This window comes from Pipistrellus kuhlii, unplaced genomic scaffold (assembly GCF_014108245.1).
Source record: "Pipistrellus kuhlii isolate mPipKuh1 unplaced genomic scaffold, mPipKuh1.p scaffold_m20_p_2, whole genome shotgun sequence".
Taxonomy (NCBI): Eukaryota; Metazoa; Chordata; class Mammalia; order Chiroptera; family Vespertilionidae; genus Pipistrellus; species Pipistrellus kuhlii.
In genome coordinates this window covers 84663374-84671985 of record NW_023425515.1, presented here as the reverse complement: position 1 = coordinate 84671985, position 8612 = coordinate 84663374, and positions in this window count along the sequence as shown.

Here is an 8612-nt window from a genome sequence, read left to right as displayed (position 1 = left end):
TTAACATCCATTAGCTTGAATGTTTTTTTTTAGTATTGTATTTTTACTGTATTTAATTTTGAATTTCATGCCATTGTGGTCTGAGAAGATTCTTGATATATCTTAAATCTTCTTGAAATTCTTAAAATGTATTTTATATCTTAACATGTGATGTATCTTTGAGAATGTTCCATGTGCACTTGAGAATTTATATTCTGCTACTTTGGGATAAAATCTTTTGTAAATATCAATTAAATCCACCTGATCTAATGTGTGGTTGAAGGTGAAAGTTTCCTTGTTGATTTTTTTTTTACCTGAAAAATCTTTCCAGTGAATATAGTGGGATGTCAAAGTGCCCTACTATGGTGGATTAAAGACAATCTCTCCTTTAAAGTCCACCAAGAGTTTTTCTTACATATTTAGGTGCTCCTATTTTGGGGTACATATATACTATTGTTGTATCTATCCCTTTAGAATTATGAAGTGACCATCTTTGTCTTTTCCATAGCCTTTGTTTTAAAATCATTTTGTCAGATATAAGTATTGAAACCCATGCTTTTTGTTTTGTTTTGTTTTGTTTCCTCCCATTTGCTTGGAAAATTACTTTTCATCCCTTCACTTTCATCCTGTCTGAGTCTTTTGTGGTGGGTCTTGTGTAGACAGCATATATATGGGTCAAGTTTTCTTATCCATTCAGCTACTCTATGTCTTTAATTGGAGCATTTAATCCATTTATATTTAAGGTTATTATTGATAGGTACGTTTTATTACCATTTTTAGTCTTTATGCCTATGTTCCTCTCTCCGTGTTCTTATAGCAGTACCTTTAACATTTCTTGCAATACTAATTTGGTGATAATAAACTCCAACAGCCTTCTTTTAGTTTGCTCTTTAACCTTAGATTTTGAATGATAGCCTTGCTGGATAGAGTAGTCTTGATTTCAGATCCTTCTTTTCATTACTTTGAATATTTTATGCCATTCCCTTCTGCCATGTAGTGCCTCTGTTGAGAAACCAGCTCACAGACTTATGGGAGCTGTTTTGTACATAATTGACTGTCTTTCTTGCTGCCTTTAAGATTCTCTCTCTCTCCTTTTCTTTTAACATTTTGCTATTTTAATTATGATGTCTTGGTGAAGGTCTATTTGAGTTCACCTTGATTCAGACTCTCTGTACTTCCTGAACTTGTTTGACTTTTTTCTTCTTCAAGTTAGGGAAATTTTCTGTCATTATTTCTTTCAAACAGGTTCTCTATACCTTGCTCACTATCTTCTACCTCTGGTACACCTATGTTGTGGATTTTGTTTCATTTCATGGTGTCTCAAAGTTCCCTTACACTGTCCTCATGCAGTTTATTTTATTTTTTTATTTTTGCTGTTCTTACTGATTTTTCTACCTTGTCTTCTGATTTGCTGATTCAATCATCAATGTCCTATAACTACTGTTTATTCTTTCCAGTGTTTTATTTCAGCTGTCATTCCTCATTTGTGAATGGTTTATTAATATAAATCTTTTCTCATGCTGAGCATTCTTAAAACCATTACTTTTTACTGTTTCTGATAAGGTTCTTGCCTCCATTTCATTTAGATCTTTTTTCTGAATATTCCTCCTACTCTTTCATTTGGGGCATTTCCTTGTTTTCCTATTTTTGCAGTTTCTTTCTTTTTGTTTCTGTGTAGTGGATAGAACTTCTACGACTCCCAGTCTTGGTAGTGTGGCATTATGTAATGGATGTCTTGTGGGACCCAGTGGTGTAGTCTCTATAATCTCTTGAACTTGATTCTCTGGGAATGTATGGAGTATGTAGGCCCTCTTGCTGTAGTTGGGTCTTGATTACTGCTGTCCCCTTCTTGGTTGGGCTCATCCTTCTGCCTGGATGATTGTGAGACTCAACCCAAACAACATATTGCCAACCTTTATACTAGTGCTGACACAACAAAACAAGATAAAACTATACCAAACCAAAAACAGCATGTCAAAATAACAAACCCCCAACAAAAAAAAACAAACAAAAAAAAAAAAAAAAACAACAACCATAGGAAGAATTGAGAAAAAAAAAAGTATTCTAAAAGATTCTAAAAGGCAAGAGACCAAAACAATTATAGACACATACAAAAAAAAGATGCAAGAAAAAGAGAATACAAAAGAAAAGAAGGAAGAGAAAATAAAAAATATTCAATAATATGAATTAAAAAGTAAAAAATGAAATAATAATAATTTTAAAGTAATAACAATTAATAAAAGATAAGGAAATAAAAAATTAAATAAAATAAGAGAAAGAAAAAATAGAACAAAAGGAAAGAGAAATAAGAGATATGAAGCAAATAGAGAATAAAGAAAAACAACTAAATACAAAAGAAAATATAAAGAAAAATTAAAAATACAAATTAATTAAAATAAGTGGAGTTCACCTCCACAGATTTTGGTGCCTGCTATGATTATTTTTTGGATCTGCTATTTGTGGAGCTTGCTGGATTTTGCTTTGATGATGATTAGATCTGGCCTTTTGGTGCACTGGTCCCAGGCCTACCAGTAGTTTCTCTGGTAGAAGCTAATGTCAATCACTTTCCATGATCTTTCTGCTCACAGCTGTTCTCTCTAAGTTCTGTGGGAGTATCTGGGATCTGGTGGGGTGGTTTAAACAGAGTCTTCTTGTGGGTAGTGCCTATATCTTATAGGAGGGGAAGTGGGTACTTCCTCTCCACCCCAGGACTCTGTTGGCTCAACTCACTGGGGAGCTTGGCTCTGGCTCCCCATAACTCAGCAAAAAAGCTCAGAACATGCCAGTCTGTCTCCTGGTCCCAAGCCCACCCAGGACACACAGCCACAATGCCTCAGCTTTACATGCCCCCTGGCAGCTCTTATTACCCCACAAGCTGGAAGGGATAAAATATTTTATATAATAAAAAGCTAATATGCAAATTGACCAAATGGCAGAATGACTGGTCACTATGATGTACACTAACCACCAGGGGGTAGGCGCTCAACGCAGGAGATCACCACAGGGGGAGTGCCACTCAGCCAGAAGCCTTGAGCCAAGCGCAATGGCAGTGGCAGAAACCTCTCCTGTCTCCACAACAGTGCTAAGGATGTCTGACTACCAGCTAAGGGAAACAGACCTAAGTCATTAGTTGGACATCTCCCAAGGGCTCCTGGACTGTGAGAGGGTGCAGTCTGGGCTGAAAGACCCTTCTAAGTGCATGAATTTTGTGTTCTGGGCCTCTAGTATAAAATAGGATAAGATCAACCTCACTTGGCACTCCAATTTTTCAATGCATCTGTCCCCTGCTTAATGAGGCCTCTGACCAGGCCAAATGTCCAAGTCCTCCCTCATCAGACCTAGCGACATGAATGCAGATTTCCAACCCAGAGCCATTCCCCTTTGCCTCTAGTCATGGCAGGACTTGGAAGACCGAGTCCTTCTGCAGGTGTGGGAGGGTCACAGCCCACGTGCTAGAGTGGTGCAAGACTTGTCCTCTTTCCCAAGCCAAACTGTCCATCCACTTTCTGGCTCTATGCCCAAATTCTTCTAAAGAATAGAGGACTCCTCAGATTCACTGCTGGGTGTACCAATCAGACTCCTCCACAGGTCCTGATAATTGCCACATGTCCCCTCTCCTAGAAGCAGAACAGAGCAAACTTTCCAGGCAGGTGTTGAAACAACAAAATCCCTCATGCAGTCTGGACCCCCCAGGTGGATTGAATTCCCACTGATTCCCACTGCTGATGCTATGCAGGCTCCCCTTCCCTTCTCTGTTGCCCTTAATTGGGGATCATTCAATTCATTATTATTTTTCATATAGCTATAGATAGCTAGAGATATAGATTAAATATAGATATAGATCAGATATAGATATAGATTAGATATAGATATAAATGACATAGAGATAGATAGATAGATAGATAGATAGATGATTGATTGATAGATAGATAGATGATAGATAGATAGATAGATAGATAGATAGATAGATAATAGATAGACAGATAATAGATTTATAGGTTGATTTCAGGGAGGAAGGAAGAGGGAGAGAGAGAGACACATCAATAATGAGAAAGAATCATTAATTGGCTGCCTCCTGCACATCTTGGACTGTGGATTGAGCCGGGTAACTGGGACATGAACTGAGACTGAGAATTGAGCCATGAACTCCTCATTCATAGGTTGATGCTTAACCACTGAGCCATGTCAGTCTCTCTAAATTTGTTATTTTTTAATTAGTACAACTTTTGTTGGTGATAAAGTACAATAAATAAAAACATATTAATTCATTTTCTGAAAACCAGTAAGGTCAGTTCAGGAAAATTAAGTATGTGAGCAACTACCTATTTTTGGATTAGGACCTGAGCTCTATATATTTCATTATCAGAATATTTTCTAAAAGTAGTATTTTTCAATTTCAGAAAATGTAAGTATCAACCATAGATTTACATATGTAAAATAAAATTTTCCTAAGAAAGTTTTCTCTTAGAGTTCCTCTTTTATCATTTTTGCTTCTTTCTTTAAAAAAAAATTCCCTCTGCATTTCATGTAATGTTTTTCTTACTCCAAAATAGATTTCAATCTACTATTGGAATTTTCCCCTTGAAATTCATTCTTATATCATCCAGTTTCTTATGTATCCCTCCTTCCTGTTGGTTTAGATTTGGTATGTTTTCATGTGTCTTATTTTTTTCTAATGGATTTTCCTTAGAAACAATGCATTGATGACAATTTGTTTTCTAAAAATGTATTCAGGTTTCTGTTAAAAATATTTCCAAAGTTATGTTTTTGTTTTGAATTATGAAATTATATTCCTTTATTTCTGCTTTTAGGATGTATTTTCAGGGGAACCATACAATTATACAACTCCCATTTTATTTAGTATTGTATGAGAAGAGCTGTTTAATCCTGATGTTTCCTAGGAGACACATTGTGTATATTGGCCTTCCTTCAGTTAACTTTTCATTCAGGGCTTGGTTACCTACAGCTTAATACTCTCAGCTCCCATCCCAATTCCCAGAGGGCTTATCTAATTCACCTATAGGACTCATTCTATACCTATTACATGAATAAAGAACACAAAAATCCCATATTCCTAATATTTACTGTTGCAATATTTTTCTTTTTTTAAATTTTGCTACAGCCTTTAAGTTATAGATTCTATATTTTTAAATATAAAATGTACAAATTTTTCTACATGCTCCTTCATATTTCCAGTTTGGTTCTTTATCAGAGTTTATTGTTTACAGTATTTATAAAGAGAATACTGTTAGGATAAAGAAAAGAGGGTGTTGGAAATCCAGTTTCCTCAAAGAGACCATACCCTTTAAATAAAAAACATGTTTAGGTCTGGGTTTCTTCATATAGCAATATATGAAGGCAAAGGAAAAATCTCACTATACATTTGCTCTGCTCAGGACAGATAGAAATGTGTGAAATGTCAACACTTTCTTTACTTAACCAGTACAACTAGAATTTAGTTAGTGAAAATTATTTCAAGTTTCTGAAATACATTGGTGGCAATTTTTTTGTTTGTTTTATATATCTTTGTTTCTCTGGTAGCTACAGTCCCATTAGAATTATTAATAATTTTTTGATTATGCATGAGTAAATTCAAGGAAGAAATACCTTTATTTTGAAACAAGAGAAGCGCCAAAATCATTTGAAATGCATCTTCAAACATGTTCTTCCTTTTTTCTTCCCTCAAAATCTAATAAGACTAATTTGTTGTTTTCTTGGAACATCAGCACTGACAGAATAAATTCAAAAGCCTTTATCAAAACATTTAATATTTAGATGGTCTATGACCCAAATAACAAAGAAGCTTCTTTCTCCTTCCACTAAACTAGATCTATGAGCCATTTGGGGATGTTAACCTGTCTATTCCTGTATAAGATGTGCATTCTACAGCTCCATATCCTTGTATTGTCTATATTGAAACTGTATTCTTCCTAAAGTTTCCTCCAAATGCTACATATCATTATGTTTTTTATTTTATTTTATTTGCTCATAGGAGTAGATCTATCCCCCCTTTATGCCATAGCCTGGTTCTATTTTACGGTTTTCACAAATGAATACTGAATCCCTTGTATATCTTCTCTAATGAATTCTTCTCCTCCATTTAACAGTATCTCTTTAAAAATATCACACTTGTTAAACACCTTTCCCACTACTCTCCATTTTGCTTTACAGAGAAATGCCAACCAGGAGAACTTCATTAATTATCAAAATCTTCTTGGTTGTTATGCAAATCTTACTTCTCCTCTCATCAAAAAAGGAAGCAGCCTCCCTTTTCATTGCTAAGACAAATTCTCTTACTTTTGCCTTGAGTTCTATCTATTCTGATTGAAGTAACAACCAGTTTATTTGAATTCTAACTGTTTTCATCCCAATAACTGCTGGTTTATCTACTAGTTAAAAACATTTTTCTTCTTTTTACTAGCTTTTCTTCAATATTTCAACATGTTTAAAATCTCCCACTTAAACATTATTCCTGATAGATCCTCCCTTCACCCAGCTGGTGGGTGGAGTATGACGTAACCTGCACCTGCGGCCTGGAATACCTGAGTCCCTAACCAGGCAACTTATATGGACTGTACATTTAACTGCCAATCAGCTCCTGCCAAATATCCTAAGCCCTTTTTCCTCAGTACCTGAGTGACTAACTGTACCTTATATAGACATTAAGCCACCAATCAGCACCTGCCAAGTACCCTAAGCCCTGTCCCTAAAGACCTGAGTGACTATGTACCTTATATGGACCATACATTAAGCCACCAATCAGCGCGTGGCGAGTACACTAAGCCCCCATTCCTTCTCATTCCTCCCTCAAAAGGCATGTTCACCTCTGCAGGTATTGCTGCTCTCCCCTTGTGAGACATCCCGGCAAGTACTTCTCTAATAAAACCTGTAGTCCTTGTTTTCGGCCTCTATCTGATCTTTCAATTCCTATAATCTCACATATTATTTTATGAAAAGAAAGCATTTAATAAGTATAATTTAAGTGTTATAAAAATAATGAAATACATTTATTCTTATTTATTCCTTTATCATAATTTAGATCAATGAAGTGATACCTTCTAAGTCTCTGTTTCTGCCCTTATGTTTCTCTTGAACTATAAAACTACAAAGCCAAAAACTTCCTGAGCATCTCCTTTTATGCCCTCAAATACTCAAATCCTTCTTCTAATGTACTTTTCTTACAAAACCACATATCTTATTAAATTATGAATTTTCACCCCATTATGAAAATTAGACACTTGCCTGTATTATTTTACTTCTAATCACTAATCCCCAATCATTACCAGCCCCTGTTGTTTCTTTAATATGATTTTTTCAGTCTTCTCCCTTTTCTTCTTATCCATGTTCAGGTTAATGATCCAAAACATCATGATTTATTACCCGGTTTTTGACAATATTTTCTTTGTAGTGACCTTGCTCAATTGAGATGTATAATTTACAGAGAAGCCAGAGTGTTGTTTCTTAATTGTACAACTGATGTTAAAAACCTTAACACACTTCAAAAGTCTTCAAAATCCAAATTTCTTAGTATAGCACAGAGGTTTTCCTAAACAGAAACTTAATTTCTGCTCCCATGATTCCAACATTGCTAGTGGGCCCTAAAAACTTATTCTGAGATTCTCCACATGCTCTCTTGTTGCCAAACAGATTCAGAGGTCTAGTGAATATGCAGGATGCTAAAGAATGGCTGGACAGCAGAATGGAAAAAACCAATATCTTTTTGAAATAGAGAACCCTCAACTGATTTGCAGTGCACGATTATATGAAAAATAAAGAAAACTTATTTCTTTTTTTCCCCCTTAGTCAGTGAGATATAGTACTCACTTGTTAAACAATTAATCTACCATAGCTAATATAGTTAGGAGAAGTAGCCTATAAAAAAGCAATATGCAAATTAACTATCACTCCACCACAAGCCATGCCCACCAGCCAATTAGGAGTATGTTTTTATCATAAAGTGCCATATACTCAAAGTTTAAACGTACAGAATGAAAAGTAACATTTATAAGAGAAAATTACAGAATTTATCATTGACATATCATAGTGATCACTAAAATAATATTTCGCTTACTGAATAATAAACTAGTTAACTTTAGGTTGGTATCGAATAGATGTAATTAGCATCATTCATTTTGACTCCAAAATAGAATATTTTTACTTATCTACTTGTTTTATATGGACTAAAACTACCTAGAAATAAGGACTGTATTTGGTGACATGAAATACAAAGAAAAAGAATTGATTTTTTATGTTCAAATATGAAGAAGACCACCTTTTCTTTAAATTCTGGAGTGATTTGAGTTCAATCAATGGAGACAAGTTCTTTGTGTAGACATAAATGTTTGACTCTCTATTATGGTACCTTGTCTTCCTCAGAACAAAAGATCGTGATGTTAATGAGTAAAATGCTTTTCAATGATGAGGAGCAGGAGAAAAAATGTTGTTTGGCCAATCTAGTACCCTCATACATCCTTTTAGTGACAAGTTGGAAAGCAATAACATAAGCTGCTAGAGTGTGTAGTCTAACATTGTATTGATCAGCTGCAGGGAAAAAGAGGGCAATAAAAACAGAAGTTAATGGAGTAGCAAAGGGGAAATTCTATTCTGACAAACACATAAAGCCTACAGTTAAG